This window comes from Camelus ferus, chromosome 35 (assembly GCF_009834535.1).
Source record: "Camelus ferus isolate YT-003-E chromosome 35, BCGSAC_Cfer_1.0, whole genome shotgun sequence".
NCBI lineage: Eukaryota > Metazoa > Chordata > Mammalia > Artiodactyla > Camelidae > Camelus > Camelus ferus.
The window spans coordinates 6031562-6048000 of record NC_045730.1 but is presented as its reverse complement, the minus strand read 5'-3'; the positions used below and the strand labels follow the sequence as shown (position 1 = coordinate 6048000).

Genomic DNA, 16439 nt, shown 5'->3' with positions numbered 1-16439 from the left:
GCATCTGCACCAAAAGCAGCGGAGGTACATTTACTCCTAGCTCTGAGCAACGACACGTCAGCAATGCATCTCCGCCAGGTAATCTATCAGAACAGCTCTCTTGAGAAGGGCTGGGTTATGAATGGATTCTGCATCTAAAATATCCATTTGGGGGCCTCCCTCCTACTAATTACTTCTTTCTTCGTCTCACCTCTAATTTGCATCCCTGAAGCTCCAGAGAGGGAGTCTGGCTGGTTGTTTTTCCCCTTTGCAAATCCTTGTACTTAGGAGCGGCCCCGTAATGTTGACTTAAGCTCATTTCTGTCGAAGGAAAACTGCCTTGCCAAAGGAAAGATGCTTGCTAATCGCTACATCTAATTACAAAGAAGAGTAAATCACTAAAAACAAATTAAGCATCTTAACTAAAATGGAAAATAAAAGCAGCTACCCGTTGAAGAGGAACAATGCTGCCTGCTGCCTCTCTCACGTCTGTTTCACGTGCTCATTGAAGGCAGCCGAGGTTTGGAGGACTGACCAAACGAGGGTAGCAAAGCTTTTCCCTCTGGGACCCCTTTTCAAAGAAGTAGGCCAAAAGTGATTTAAAAAACAACTTCAGATGCCGGCAGTTCTAAGCATCTCTTGTCAATGAGGAAGTCACAGGTCGCCCGCTCACTTGGGTCCTGTGGAATCTACCCCCCCTTTTTCCTTCTGAGCCCAGGGTGGTGGAGGTGGCTTTCAAATTGCTACAGCCCTAATCTAAATAAACTGGAAACCAGTGAGACTTTTAGACTTGACCTTAATCTGAAGAGGTCTGAAACAAGCTTATTACTAAGCAAATCCTTCCTCTCCTTGAATTTCTTTAGTAATAGTAATGTGTGACTTCCACCGCACTCCCGTTTACTGGAATTTAAAGCCAACAGTGAAATGAGGATTTTGATTGCTGGTTCCAAAAAAATGTTGTCTGAGGAATATTTGTTGTTCCTCACAAAATTCTCCTGATCCTGTTTTAACTTGGCAATTTCCCTGTTTCTCTCTCTCTCTCTGGTGCAATTTAGTGATTTGTAGTATTTTCTATAAATATCCTGACAAAAGATGGGCTGACTTTCCAGGCATTTTCATGATGTATCTGTGGGTATCTCTATGCAAATGGAGAGCACAAAGAGAATTATTTCATTGAATAATTGTCAATATAAGAAAACTTGTTTTTAAACAGGTTTATATGTCATCTTTGTGACTCACTGCCCATTAAGAAGTTCCTTTGGCTTTTCAAGTGCTTTGTCTAATCTTGATACAGATGAAGAAACGTCAGAAGGTTTTAAAGTAAATTTCAGAGCAGGGGGAGTGGAAGATGGAAATCTGGTCTGGGAAAATTAAAATACACAACAAAATGACCTGCTTCTTTTTCTTTTCCTTTACCTGGAAACTCTTGACTCCCACCATCGTAAGTTCCCCTCTACTCTGAACCCCACGGGACCAGGAGATTGGAAGGAGTCCAGTGCTCTGAGTCAGTAGCGAGGTCTCAAGTCACCCTTACTGACCGTCTTGGACCTTCTGCCTCAGTTCTGAAGTCTGTCTCTACCTGTGTTCATTGTGACCAGGTGCCCACATGAAGGATGTCCTGTTTTTCCATTCTTGTTTTTGGGGTCCTGCTGGGGACCTGAGTTTCGCTGGAGTTTGCTAATACTATCCATCCACTAGGGACACCCCTAAGAGTGGGTCTCTCTCTGATCAACTGATAAACTCTTCTACCGTAATCGCCGACCATGGGCCCCTCCCAGATTAACCACTGGTGAGTCTCTTCTGACCTCCTGGGGTATCACCCATCCTGCCACCAACCACAGGAGATTCGAACACAGTAAGTCCCCTAAAGCTGGGTATTGCCCTCCAGTGACTGGGCTTCAGTTGTTCGAGTGAACACTCGCCAGAGGCTGTGAGGTCATGATGGTGAACACAGCACCCGTAAGTGCTGACCAGAAAACTCAGGATCATTATTCAAAGAAAGCCTGAGAGTTCGTGCAGGTTTGGAGTTTCGTCCTTTTTGAAGGGTGGAGTGTATGTCACATGCCTCGATTTTTTATTGAATGGGCCACTCTGGAGGGCTGGGATGAAGAAGCCAGTGAGCGGGGCATCCTTTGCTGAGGATGGAGGCAGGCTTTTGGAGCATCATCTTTTCTTGATGTGAAGGGACAGGGTCCAGCCTGCTCTTGGCTCTAGTTCCGCTGAGAGCTGTTGACTGCCGTGTCCAACCTCCATGCGTAGAGGGACACGGCTGACTGTCCCAGCTGCCCTGCCCCACTCGCCCCAGCTCAGCGCGAGTTGGACAGCAGCTCAAGCTCCAGAGTCCTGCAGAGAAACGAAGTAGCAGGTCTTGAAAAAGGAATTACAGAGGAAGGGGGACCTCAGGAGAGAAGAGAGAAAGCAAAAGATAAGGGAGAGGATGGAAAAGGAGTTGCCACACCCTGAGAGCATCAACCGTCCCTTTAGGAAGGAGACTTACACTGGGCTCTCGCATCTGTTTTTGGTTATTTGAGACAAATAATTCATGATAGGCACAAATGTGTATAATGAGTTCATTTTCTCTGTGAAAATACGAAAGAGCTCACTTAGAGTCACTGACTGGACCCTTCTTTTCTGCGGGTGGGGGCCTCCATCTTCTTGTCAGTGGTTAGTTCCTTGGGACTGACGGGCAGCTGATTCGATGGAGGCTGGGCTCTCAGTGGGCAGGGCTGCTCCCTGGACAGGTGGCCGAGGTGAGAGCAGACAGGTTCCCCACACTTCCTCCATCTGCTCAGTTTGAGTCCAGTCCGGGGAGAGGATATGGAAAATTGTGTTTTGTTTAAGACGCCGAAAAAGGACTGAATTTTAAATAGTGTTGTACTGTGTGAAACACAGGGAGGGCTTCTGGTGAAAGTTTGGCCAGAGAATCGGGACCGTCCTCCTGGGGACAGGGTGACAGCTCTTCACCATAAGCCATCCCATCTCGTGGGACCTGCAGGTACGCAAGTTGGTCAGAAGGAACAATCGGGAAAACTGAGAGAGACACGCGATGTGACTTGGTGAGGAAATGAATGTGCCCGGTCTAAGCAGCTGTCCACAGCTGGGCCGTTCTGCATTTCAGTAAAAATAAGCAACCCCGCCCATCACCTTGTACAGTCCGGGACCGCTGAGTAGCAGAGAGCTCATAAAATGCACTTGGCAATAAGTCACAAAAACATTCGTATTTTTTAATAATGTTTTTGAAGGAGAAATATCTCTTTTTCAATCAATTCTGACATGGCTTCCCTCCAGATTTTATTTCTTATTTAAAATTATCTTAGGGTCGATTTTTTTCTTCTGTTCATTGGCTTTTTACTAGGTTTCTGTCTCAGGCAAATATGTTTAGAAACATTAAGAAAGATGACCAGCCCATGAACAGAGGCTTCCAGATTTCCTTCTGTTTCTACTTTTGGGTGCCAGTGGTAGAGTTAAAACCAATGCACTCCATTAAATCTTACTGAAATTTCATAGTCACTGTTACTTGTGATCAGGTTAAATTCTTTCTCAGCTCAACCCAATGCTGTGTTATTACCCCTATATATTTGGCTTTTCTTTGTGGAATATCTTATTTCTCTTCACTGCTGTGTAAATGACAGTCTTTCTTCTAAGTGGGAGGTTGCCACCATTTTCAGTGCTAGAATTCTGAACTGATTATGGATCACAGTTACTCCTATTATTGGAACACTCTGTCCCTACCTTTTTTAAACACACAATTTATATTTACAGTGGAGAGCTGCCCAGGGTCGAAAAGTGGGTGCTGTGGACTGTCAACTGAGGGTGATACTAATTGTAGAAACTCTTTTTTTCCCATTCATAAGACATCAACACATAATTCCTGAGTGACATGGAGCTTTCTTCGTGTGGAACCAGATATGAGATCCTAATAAACAGAGGTGGATTATACTGTCGAGGAGAACGGAACTTGCAGAAGTCAGCAGAAGTCATTCTTACACGGGCAGGAAAAGTTGACACTCAAGTCCACCTTCCATTCTCCCCACCCCCACCGCCAATTAAACATTGAATCCATGAGCGTAATCACATGCAGGGGTTTTCCTGCCCAGACAGAAGGTCTGTAGCATTTTAGAATACAAGACATTTGTGGAGCAGGGGAAAAGTTGCTAGCACACAACATTCAAACCCAGCGATCAGGGGCCTGGAAGGAGGCAGGAAAATCTCCCTTCCCTTCTGTGTTGGTGGCAGTCTGAGGTCTCAGATGCCAGCTGTCTGGTGTTCTTCTTGGTTTTGGTTTTGGTTTTGGTTTTTTTTGTTTGTTTTTTGTTTTTTTTTTTTCAGTAAGTGGTTTTATTACTGGTTAGATTTTACAAATTCTGATATTGGAACAGACTTCCACCTTAAAATTCTAAAACGGCAAAGCAACCACTGGAGTTTTAATTTTTTTTCCTTTTTCTTTTTAGGACTATTGAAAGTAACAAACTTTTTTTTTTTTTTTTTTTTTTTTTTTTGCTCTGGTCATACATATACAGAGAGAAAAAGAGGCAGAGAAAAATGAACAAGTCATCCAAAGTACGGGGATAAAACAGCATTCCTAACGCACGGGGCAGTCTTTGAAAATACAGAAGCTGTAGCCAACTTAAATTATTTGTTGTTTTTCCTCGCTCAGTCCACAAAACTGTACAGAGACACAAATGTTGTGTTGCAGACAGATCTTCCAAGTAATTCCTCAGTCCACACCGCTGCGTCCGCCGGGCGCGCAATTATTTTCTTCCTCAGTTTCCGGGCGAGATCCTAAAATGTGGTTAGTTAGTTGCTCAAAGCCTCTATTTTAAAATACACTTGGAATTCAACTAAAGATAACTTCTTTTTTAAAGAAACTGTGGGGCGGGGGCAAGGGCTGGGGGCCCCGAGTCATTAGAAAAGGTTTGTGAGAGGCTGCGTGCGTTTGCGAGGGGCTGTCAGGCTCGTGGCCCTCCAGGTTGCCAGGCACACGGAAGTGAAGAGGGATGTCACAGTCGGCAGGGTGGGGGCTCGTCACGTCTGTGAGGGTGGTGGGCGTGCTGGAGGGGCTGAGCGAGGCGTTGGGCAGCTCCGAGGCCGCCCTGACGGCGTCCCCGTCTGCAGCGCCGCCTCCGTCGCCTTGTCCATGCCTGTGTTTTCCTGCCGTAAGAGGTTGCGCCTGAACTTGGCCCGGGAGTTCTGAAACCAGACCTTTTTGATGGCCTGATACAACGTGGGCTCAATTAAGAAGCACAGCCTCAAGAATCCTGGAGGACCCTCTTGGTGAGGCCCGTCTTTTTCACAAGCTGCTGCAAGTCCTTGGCGTCAGGGTTGTGGTTAATGGCAAAGGAAGACTTCATGGTCCGAAGCTGGCGGTGCTTGAAGGAGGTGCGCATGCGCTTCGTCTTCTGGCTGCTCGGATACGGCTGGTGGCGGGCCAGGGGCTCCGCGTCGTTCTCGCTGCAGCTCAGCGCAGCGCTGTAGACGGCCGGATCCGCCCCGGGGCCGGGGCCCTTGCGCTTCCTCGGCCGCCTCCGCACTGTGCCCTCGCCATTGTAGTAGGGAAGACCCAGAGGGTTGGCCCCGGCTGCGCCCAGCCCCGCGCTCTTGGCAGCGCCGCCGCAGCCGCCACGTCTGCGTTGTTGAAGCGCGCAGGGTACTCGCCCTGCAGCGGCTCCTTGAAGTGCAAGCGGCAGTAGACCAGGCTGTCCTTCATGCCGAAGTGGTCACCTGTGGTCAGCATCTTGTTACACGTGGTGCACGTGAAGCAGTTGAGGTGATAAACCCAGTCCCGAGCTTGCATCGCCATCTCCGAGGCCGAGATGCCCAGGTGGCAGCGGGCGCAGCGCTGCGCAGAGAACCGCCTGTGGTAGTCGTCTTTGCAGTAGATGCTTCCATCTTTGCTGAAACAGTTGAGCTCCGACTGCAGGTTGAGCTTGCACTCACCGCACTTGAGGCAGCGCATGTGCCACTGCTTGTCCACCGCCAGCAGGTAGCATTGGTCTGAGATCTTGCCCCCGCAGCCGGCGCATAGCGCCGCGCGGTCACTGCTGATGGACGGCATGATCGTCTCCGTGTCGCCACGGTCGATGGCGGAGCTGGTAGCGGGAGTCTAGCTCTTGGCCCTGCGGTCCATCTCGTCGGTGACCCCGTGCACCTCGGGGCCCGACAGACTGTGGAACAGCATCACGGTGGGACCGGCGGGGCCGGGGGCGCGGCTCTTCCGTGGGAGGGCTTGCCCCCCACCTCAGCTGCCTGGCGCTCCCTGCGCTAACGGGCCCGGTGCATCGCCACCGCAGCCTCGGCCCCGCCCGAGCTCGGCTGCGCCCCCAGGCCAGGCTCCAGGCCCCCAGGCCAGGCTCCAGGCCCCGAGCCCCCGCAGGCCAGGAAGCCTCCCGCCGAGGCACCTCTGGTGTTCTTCTTTTCTATGAAATGAAGGTTTCTTTTAATGAAACAAGATCCACAGGAGGGTGTAGATGGCGAAATGTTGAAATACCAGGCAGAGAAGGCACTTGGGCCACTAAATACCAATGATGCTATCTAGTTAGATTGTGAGACTTGATTGTTCCTACAATATTTTGTTTCTGAATCTTGCATTTCTTTTAATTGGACCTTTGAGGGATATTTAGAAGGGGACGTCAGTGGGAAGCTGTGATGGGTTGTAGAGGGTGAGGGTTGTCTATGGAGGATGAGAGACAGAGGCACGAGTGATGGCTTTCTTGTGTACTTGAATGAATGACTGTGGTCGCCAATTAGAGAGCTAGTCATTGGGAAGGAACCAGGTTTGGAAGAAAGGACCGGGAATATTAGGTTTTAGGTGCAAGTTGCAACGCCCTGAGACATCCAAGTGGAGATGACACGTGGGAAAGTGGATGTACAGATCTGGACGGCACAGGGAAAGCCGGGGTCAAGATACAGATTGTGACTGCGTGTGCGTCGGAATGATCTCAGGCGTGAATGTGAATGAGGTTGTTAACAACTCATCAGCTGAAGATGAGCTGCACAGGACGGAGGAGTCCTTCCAGGACAGTGGGTGGCACAGAACCCAAGACAGGAGAGCATTTCAAGGTTAGGGAAATTGACAGCCATGATAATAAAATACATAGCTTTCTCCGCTGACCCAGGCTTGGTCCGATGTTGGCAACTTCGTAATCTAAACTGCTTGGTAGAAAATCAGCTGTGCCGTCTAAACAGCAAGGATTCACTCTTTCTGACTGGCTGACGTGTGTATTTTTACCACTGACACACGAGAAAAAGTGCCAACTGCTACATACCAAGCATGTCTCCCCTGCCTGGAATAATTTGCCTTTAATATCATCCTGTGGGAAATGTATCTAGTTTATTTGCTCCACTCTTTCTATCTTATATGGGATCATAATGATCTTTCCTTTTGTTGACAATTTGGATAATGACAGGAAAATGTCATTTTGCTGAGGTATCCTGCTTTTATAGCAGTTTGCTGGGAGAAAATCTCCAACTCCCATAATAAAGGGATCGTCCAGATTTAATAAATGTATTTTTGAAAATGGTTTTTCTTCCACACAGAAGCAGCAGGGCTGTTTATAGAGCTAATTATCATGGTAGGACTGTCGGTAGAGCTACTCTGGGCTTGAGCAGAGGAACAGAGAGAACAGGGTCTCTCTCCCTTTTACTTACTGCATTCAAGTTTCAGAGTTTGCAAGCCTGACACTCAGTATTCCATCAGACTGCAACCCAGCGATTCCACTGCAGAAGCAGAAATAAGTTCACAAAAATAGCGATGGTGGTTGACGAAAGCTTTTCCAATCCATGACAAAAATAGACCCTCAATACATGGCAAGATAATTTCCCCAATATGCCAGTTTTAAAGTCATCAATTGGAATAAAAAGGCATTAACTGGTTCTTTTTTGGGGTATGAGGGAAGAAAAAATTTTAAATATCTAAGCGAATCTCGGTTCCTGAAGTCACTTTGTTCTCCCCAACAAGTTTTGCCCTCACTGAAGGTAGAACAAAGGCACAGGCTATTGTTTTTTTGTTTGTTTGTTTGTTTTGGCAAGTTAAACTTTCTCTTACTCCATGAGTCTTGTTATATAACTAAAGAAGCTTCAGATTTTGAAACGCACGGATTTCCCATCTAGCGTCAGAAGCAGACAGTTGCCCATGACTTTTGTGGGGCCGTGGCCTGTTTGTCCCTGAAACTCTGAGCCCAGTGGTCACTGCAGTCCCCACCTCAACCGGCTTGTGGCTTTAGGTGTCATCCATACTCAATATTTCCCCATCTTTATCCCAAGCCCCACTTTTTCTTGAATCCCAGTCATTTTCTATTGGAAATCTCTATTCCTCAGGCAGCCAAATCCCCTATAGAATGGAACTGCCCTCTAAATTGATTTCTCCCCAGAAGTCTCATAAAACTCACCCACACAGTGCATCAGACTCATGCTTAACTCCTTTTTCTTCTTCACTCTCTGCCGCTCCTCCCTCAGTCCTGTCAGTTCTTTCCACCCAAACACATCCAAAGAAAATCAGTGCCCTTGTCTTTGTCCTGCATGGACAGACCATCTCTCCCTTGGACGACTGCAGAAATCGCTTCAACCACCCTTTTCTGCCTCTACAGAAGCAGAAGTCACTGACTTTCCCAAAACCCGGTCCCATCCTGTGACTCCCAACTCAAAATTCTCCAGGGCTTCCCCTTTGCCACCTGATGAAGTTTCAATATCTTACCCTGTTGGAAGGGCACCTGATGGTGAAGCTCCAACCCGCCCTTTTCCAACCTCTTGGTTAACGACGTCTATGCACTCTTCACCGGCTACACAAAACCACCCATCGGTCTTTGAAAGAATCCACATCGTGTCACGGCCAGCCCCTCTTCATCACTCAAGATTCCGTTCAGATGGCATGCCCCCCTGACAGCTTCCTGTACTTTCATTTTTTCCTTTTTTTCTACTCCCATGACATTGTCTACGCTTATAGTGAATGCATTTTTGGGTGTATTTTTATTAAAACTTTACAAGAGGCTTTAGAGCCTAGTTTTTTGTTTGTTGTGTTTTTTAAAGCACAGGCTTTTGAATGAGATAAACTCAAGCTTGAAACCTGATTTCACCTTGAATTAAGTATGAAGCTCACGTTATGTGACCTCTGTGAACCTCACTTTCCTCATCTGTAGGATGAGGTCATAGCAGTACCATTCTCAAAGGGCCATCATAATCACCTGAGATAAATGATAGAAGGCAGTTGGCACGTTAAATTAATAACCATTCCCGTATGTCTTTATGTATCGCGGTGGTGGTGATGTTTGTCGTTCCTTCAAGATTGTGTGTTTCAATAATGGGTCCTTAATAGACGTCCAATAAATAGTGAATAGATAGCAAGTAGGTTAATTCACATATGAGTGTAGTTTGAAAGTCTCAAAAGATTAAAATAAAAACTCAGAATTCTAAGATGTGATATCGTTATTGGGATTAGAAGGCTAAAATGATCAGATATTTTCAAATTGGGAGGAGCAAAATTTAATAAGTCCTAAATTTATCCTCTCCTGAAATGTGAGAAATTCAGGTTGTGCTGTTTATAGTTGGACAGTCTGCTTTTATTCAGCAAAGAATGAGAAATATTTACATAAAGAAATGCAGCCTGACCCCCCCACCATGCTCTTAGCATGCGGTATGCAGCAGTGATCTGACCACTGATTCTGACCGCTCTTTAGGTGATGCTGTGTTCAAAATGCCATGAAGTACGTCAGGTTACACAAGTCCTTACATTGGGAGGAAAGTAATTTTTAAAGAGCTTATTCTTCTAGTATTTCTAACTTATTTGCTCATCTTTTGCCATGTGCTCTAAACTTACCGTAATCCTTTGTCGAATGACTAAACTTTAGAATCTTCAGATATATTTTTTAAAAAATCTACATTGCAAAAACCTAAGTACTGACAGCTAATTCAGTACCATCGTCTAAGCTGGAGTAGACCTGTGGTCCACCAGCTTGTGACCTGTGTTCTCGAGAACAGACTTTTCACTTTATCCATTGTTTACCCTCAGGGAAAGTAATCCAGGTCATCAGGGTACTCCCCGGACAAGGAAAGTGGATTTCGGATAAACAGATACACACACACACACACACACGCTTCTGAGCTTCTAGGCATCTTCTCTGACCCCCCAGTAGCCACCTTCGCAGCTGTGAGTGTGACTCTGTGAGCCCAGGCAGCCAGCCTGTCGGAGGCTGTTGGGACCTCACCATCTCCAGAGCAAGGCTAATTTTACTTGACTCTGCAACTTCCCACAGTCTCGAGTACTTCCTAAATACTTAAGGATTGAATGTCACACTATATTTTAACCAGACATATGTTTCTAGAAGGTAGTATATCCCACTTCTTTCGTGTGTCCTCTTTTAGAAGTCTGTTAGCCTGGTGTTTTGGTTTCTTAACCCTTGATCCTGGCCACACTCCACTTTTCCAAAGAAGCAAGAGAACTCTCAGCTGCCGTTCCTCCCATTCAGGTGCCCAGAGGTGGTTCAGAGCATCACTCGCTGCCGTCATGACACATCACCATCATCATCAGATCATTCAAGGACCCTCTCCTTTCACTCTGTTTGCCCGCTTGGCCCTCATCCCCGTTCGCCTCCCCTTCAGAGGTCACCGCTGTAATGCATTCAACATTTCTTTAGATGTATATGTGTCCTTGAAAAATATGTATTTGTGTGAATGAATTTTATAATAAATGTCAATCTGGGAATAGATTCCAGGCCCTCTCCTTTTTTTTCTTTCAGTCTGTGATGCTTTTAGAGCTGCTTATGCTGCTAGGTGTGTATCTCATTCCTCGCCTCTGGCTGCTACGTGGTATATACCATCTTATAAACCTTCTATGTTTTATTTATTCATTCCACTGGCAAGTCACCCTTACCTGCCTCCAATTCCCAGATGTTCCGAATTCTGTTCTGATAAGCGTGCATGTCCTGTAAGGGTGCTTGGTGGGCGTGTTTCTGTGGGTTATTTTGAGGGGATTGTGGGGCAAGAGCACACTTCATTTCACCAAATGCAGAAGATCGTTCTCCAGAATGATGGACCCAGCTCCTCCTCCCAAAAGCCATGCATGAGCCTTGCTGTTACCCTGCATCTCCACGTGGCTCCATGTGACTTTCTGGCTCTGATCTGGGAGCTGCATCACTGTCATTTTAACTTGTTTTTCTCCCATTCCTCATGAGATCAGACTTCTCTTTGTATACGTCCTAGCCATTTGGATTTTTCCTTCTTCAAATTGCCTATTCATGTTCAATGCACATTTTTCTGTTGGGTTTCCTTCTTCTTGTTGATCTCTTGTGTGGTCTGGATGCTCATCTTTTGTTCACTTTTAGAGACAGCAGATAACTTCTGTCAGTTTTGTCTGTGGTACCCTTTGTTGCAGGCAGGACCATCAGTGTATCCCTTTATGAGTTTAAAAAAAAAAAACCACGGTTAAGAAATCTTCCCTCATCTCAAGCTATCAGATATTTTCCAGTTGTGGTTTCTGTTCACTTCTTGGCTTTACTTCATCTCTAGACCTTTACAGCCTTTGCAGGGGAAGTTTTGGGCATTTGTTTTGTTTGTATGGTTGTATTGATCCAACATTTTCTCTCTATGGTAAGCTATTTTTACAACACATGCCCTAAATAATCCATCTACACCCCCCCCCCCCAATTTGTGTTGCTACCTCCAGCATGTAACACATCACCACATATCCACGGAACTGTGTTAGGACCCTGCTTCTGGTTCTAGAACAACAACGAATTTGGGCCTCTTAGGTACTGGCAACCCCAGCACCTCACACATCTGGGGAGCGGATGTGGAGTTTCCATCTGAAATTTTAAAGCTGAAAGGCCCTTTATGTATAATCTCCTTCACGCTCTCGTTTTTACAATGAAGATTCTGAAATTGAGGGGTCAGAGTACTCGGAGTCCCATGCAGGTGGCAGGTGCCGGGCTGTGAGCAGGTTTCCTCCAGTGCTGCCCCACTGTTCTCTGAATTAGGCCAGGCTGCCGCCTCCCTCTCCTAGGGCAAAGCAGGTTAGTTTCCAGCCTCAGTTTCTATTCCTACCTGACACAGATTTGTGGGTTTCAGGTGACCTCGTTAAGTGACCAGCAGTTTTGCTATATAGGCTGGTTATTACCCTGAACTGCGGGGTGAAGATGTTTTATAATTTCCTTTCCTTTTCTCTTCCCTCCCTTCCTTTTGCTGCAAAAAGGGAACTTTTTGGTGCCAGTCTAGGAAGCAGCTGGGGATGACCATAGGCCGGAGAGCAGTGGTGACAGGCATGGCCTTTCAGAGCTTTGTATTTTGATATATGGCTCAGAAAAATTAATCTGACTATCCTTCCTTCCTGGATGCATTGTGTCCTTAGATGCCTTACAAGGAGATGTTTCTCCATGTGAAATCCTCTCTTTTTCTTTCCCTCACTTTCTTTGGGTGGAACAGAAAAAAATGTCATGAAACAGAAAGAATGTTAAGAAGCCGTTCAGCCTCTCGCATGTTTCCCCCTTTTTCCTAAGTCTGGGACAGACCTTGCTTAGGTGCCTGCACTATTGCTTTGTTGGGTCTCAACGCTGCTAGATGTATTAAAAAAAAGTGGCTTCATGAAATAGAGACAGAAGAACTGGAATCAGAGGCCGTATCCCGAAGCTGAGAATCAGAGGGAAGAAGGAGGCCTGGTGACTTGGTTTGCTGTTCGCAAGGGAGGAAGGCAGTGAGGTAGCTGGTGTGACCTTTACGATGTTCTCCAACGTCATGGCCATTCTCAGCAGTGCGTGAACCAGGGGCCGCTGCTCGTAGAACATCAGAGTCAAGCGGCTGTAGGGAGAGACCATCTAGCGCTGTTCCTACTGGCGTCCAGGATCCGTCAGGCTGACCGTAACCACCTTGCTGTGTAAGCCCCAAGCGCCCGGACGCCTGGACCCCCACAGACAGGGCAGAGGCCCTGCGAATGCAGTGCAGCACCGCACGCTGTCCTGAGACCCTGGGTGCAGAGCTGCACAATCACAGGGATGTGCAGCACGAGGTGCTGGGAGCGGGGCTGGCAGCTTGGCAGGTGACGGGCTCGGCCTCTCCCCTCCCCTCCCTGCCGCCGAACATTTCCGCCACGTTGTCAGCTTCTGAACCGGGAACTGTCATTTGGAAGTGATTTGAAATCCTTTGATGAAATAATATGCAGCATTTATTAATCGAATGATTTTCCCCCCTGGGGGCTCAGAAATCTTCTGGGCTTCCTAATAGCCATCTTCATCTTTCTGCTAGGTGTTGTGTTTCCTTCCTAAATATCCGTGTCAAAGATGGGCAAAATGGCCAAGCAGAACCATTGAACACCTTCCCCAACTGCTAAGTCGGTCGTCTTGTGATAGCTGAAAAGACAGTAGCCACAGAAGGTACCAGCGCTTCTGTAAATGCTGCACATTCGTCCGCATGGGGAAGACTGAGTCAGGAGCAGCAGCAGCTTAGTTTTCCTTTGATCCTCATTCAGTGAAATCTGCCTCATAAACCAAGAATTTTTTTTTCTTCCCAGCAAAGCCTAGCCTAACATAGTTGTAAAGGAAAGCTATTTTCAATTATAAAGGAGATTTATTCTCCTTTAAATGGAAAGCTGTTCTTGGCTTATGGGTTAGAGAGGATTCTAAATGCTTGTCTGTCTGGTGTGAAAGCCTTCTCCCTTTCACTCACCTGATGTCATAGGGGTGACAGGTGACAGAGGACCAGTGTCACCTGAATGGCTCTTCCTGGGCTGCGTCTGTGGCTCAGGCAAAACGCCCTGAGTTGATGGTAGATACGTTGCAACTCTGTGTGTTTCCGCAAGCAACTTGGGAGCAAATCGAGACCTCGGACAGCAAAACATTTTAGAAAGAGAGGTCTCATATAAAGCAGTAGAGTTTGCATCTTATAAATTTGGTGGACTGATAATAATCAGATATTGGGGATAGGAGAGACCTGTTCTCGGACAAGAAGAGTCAGTGTTACCTATGTGATAAGCTTGGTTTTTGTAAAGCAAACAGGCTAAGAATTTGGGGGCTGCACCAGAAGAGCTTTGATAAAACTCTGCTTCCCTGTTTACTTCTTGGATCCATTTTTGGCTTTTGAAGGGACCACCTACATATTTGCCCCTTTAAATATACTTGGAAAACAAATTCACAATTTTAGAAATGCCCTGTGTCCACGTGGCTTCTGAGCTGATGCTCTTCTACAAACCACATTTTTATGAGACGCTAGTATCGTTTCGAGAAAATCTTGCTTTGTAGGTGCTTCCATGGTAGTCTTCTTCTCAGCCATGGGAATAGTCAGCTTTTTAGTTCAGCTGCACTGCAGGAAATGGAAGGCATCAATTCATGAACTAGAGATGCAGACAGAATTTGAGATAATGGATCCTTTGATATGGGAAAGAGACTGCAGGAGTTGAGGACAGAGGAGTCCAAACTGATGATCTCCCTTGTGAAGTGTGTGTGTGTGTGTGTGTACACATACCTAATACACGTACATATGTGTGTGTCTCTAATTGTATCCACACACATGTCTAAATTAGGACTGAAGCTGTTAGTCTGAAGCTCCTGTTGGTTCATCAGTCTTTCAACTGGTTATGGACGTGAGGGTTTCCAAATGAGCAATATTTATTGCTTTTTTGTTACTTTATTATTTTTTAGCAGCAAAGGAAGAAGTAGATGTGGTGGACAGCCAGGGAGATGCCTTTATGTTTATTTCAGGAGAAGGAATTCAAGTGGCAAGAACTACAGACAACAGTATTTACTGGGGGGAAAGCGGTGGTGATAATCGATTCTCACGTCAGCATCTGGGAGGCAAGCGAAGTTCGGGCAACAAAAGTGACTTATGGACAAAAACAAAGCAAGTGAAAATGAAATCACGATACAAGGTAGTTTCACAAGTGAGTCACAGTAAGTAAAGACATTGCATTTCCGCACGTGTGTTTCCATAACTGAAGCCTGTGCTCCGACTCTGAAAACGCTTGCCTTTCTCACTACCCGTATTTGGAAAGTGGCTGAATGGGGAAATGCAATTTTCAATTGCTCAGTAAATCAATACCTTCTTATTTTAAAATATAGGTGGTTTTAACTTGCCTTTTAACCTAAAGGCCATGGTGATTCTTGACAAGGTAATAGGAGCACTTGATGTTTCTTGAAATGTTTCCAGGAGGAAACTGAGGGTTCGGTTTCGCTCACTGTCAAAATGGCCTTTTTTAGGTGTTTGAAATTCAGTGAGAATACCGTCCGTCATCAGGATCATCATTACTATTAAAACAATTATCATCATCACGAGGTGGTGTGTGGGGAGTTGGGGCGCTGTCTACCGCAGGATTCATTCTCCTCTATGCTCGCACTAATTGGCTGTTAAGGGAATAGAGAGATGTATCAGACGGTGGAGGAAAGGGGATGATAACATTCAGTGGGCTTTTCTCATTAGTTAAATTTGCGCTGGGAATAGGGTGGTGGAGTCAGCCATGGCAGGAGAGATGGTCTTCCGTATGTGGACCTGCGAGTACATCTGGGACACCAGGGCAGGGAAATGATGCTTATGTGTTGTAAGTGTCCTGCATCAGGGGCAAGGACTCTTTAAATCAGAATTGAAAAGGATGGAGCTGGATTCTTGAGAATCCCTTTTTAAACGGGATCATCTGTCTTGACCTGGGTCCTCAGGCCGAGTTGGGGTCTTGGTTTGTCCCTTCAGTGCAGCCAGCCCAGGAACCCAGAAATGAAATCAGGGTTCTGGACTTGACAGGTGTCATTTTCCAGGACCATCACGTCTCGATTTCTTCTTTCTAGTGATGGTGAGAGCCGTTAGGGAATTTCTGTTGTCAGAAAATGCTCTGGCTTCTGGCTTCACATATAACGTCTTGGGTCTGGCTTCCTCTAGACTGGAAATAAAGTGGAATGAATTATAGATGGTTCAATTAAAGTAGTAATTGGCCCAAAACAGCTCACAACAAATCCAATTCTGGAAAATGCGTCTGTGCTCTGATTATTACGTTCCTCCCTCCTTCTCCTACTTAATGTTTTAAAATAAGATGTAATAGCTAAGGATTCCCTATTTCTCATTTGTCTTTCTAATCCCAGTGCCGAGGGAAGGGCCTGGTGCACAGGAAATATTGAGAGTAAAAACAACAAATCAGATGAGAGTGAACAATGATCAAAAAACGTGTTAAACATGAAAATCATAGTTTCTTAATGTCCACAGGCATAATAGGCCAATAGAATTGATGTAAAACACCAGGCTGAAGCAGCTGGGAAGGCGTGTTCATGAGGAAAGCTGATAATATCAGTAACTCTAAAGCAAGTAGAAGAAAACTGGACAGTTGTTGATGTCATGTCAAACCGTTGGGTAACAACGGATTCGGATTTGTCACAAGTCACTTTGTGTGAAGTTGAGTGAGTTGGATGATCGTGGTGGATTTTGAAAAAGAAAAGTTTCTCACTAAGTGACTGTCCAGTTGTAATGGATGGACAGAGGCCCTTTACCTCCTTCGACTTAAG

At 46.1% G+C, this 16439-nt stretch overlaps 1 protein-coding gene and 1 pseudogene across 5 annotated transcripts in view; one reads left to right on the top strand and one right to left on the bottom strand.

Moving 5' to 3' along the window:
* Positions 1-16439, top strand: part of CELF2 (CUGBP Elav-like family member 2) — a 475836-nt gene that overhangs the window by 262309 nt on the left and 197088 nt on the right. The gene's annotated exons all lie outside the window — the stretch shown is intronic.
* Positions 4294-7024, bottom strand: LOC102504397 (annotated as a pseudogene).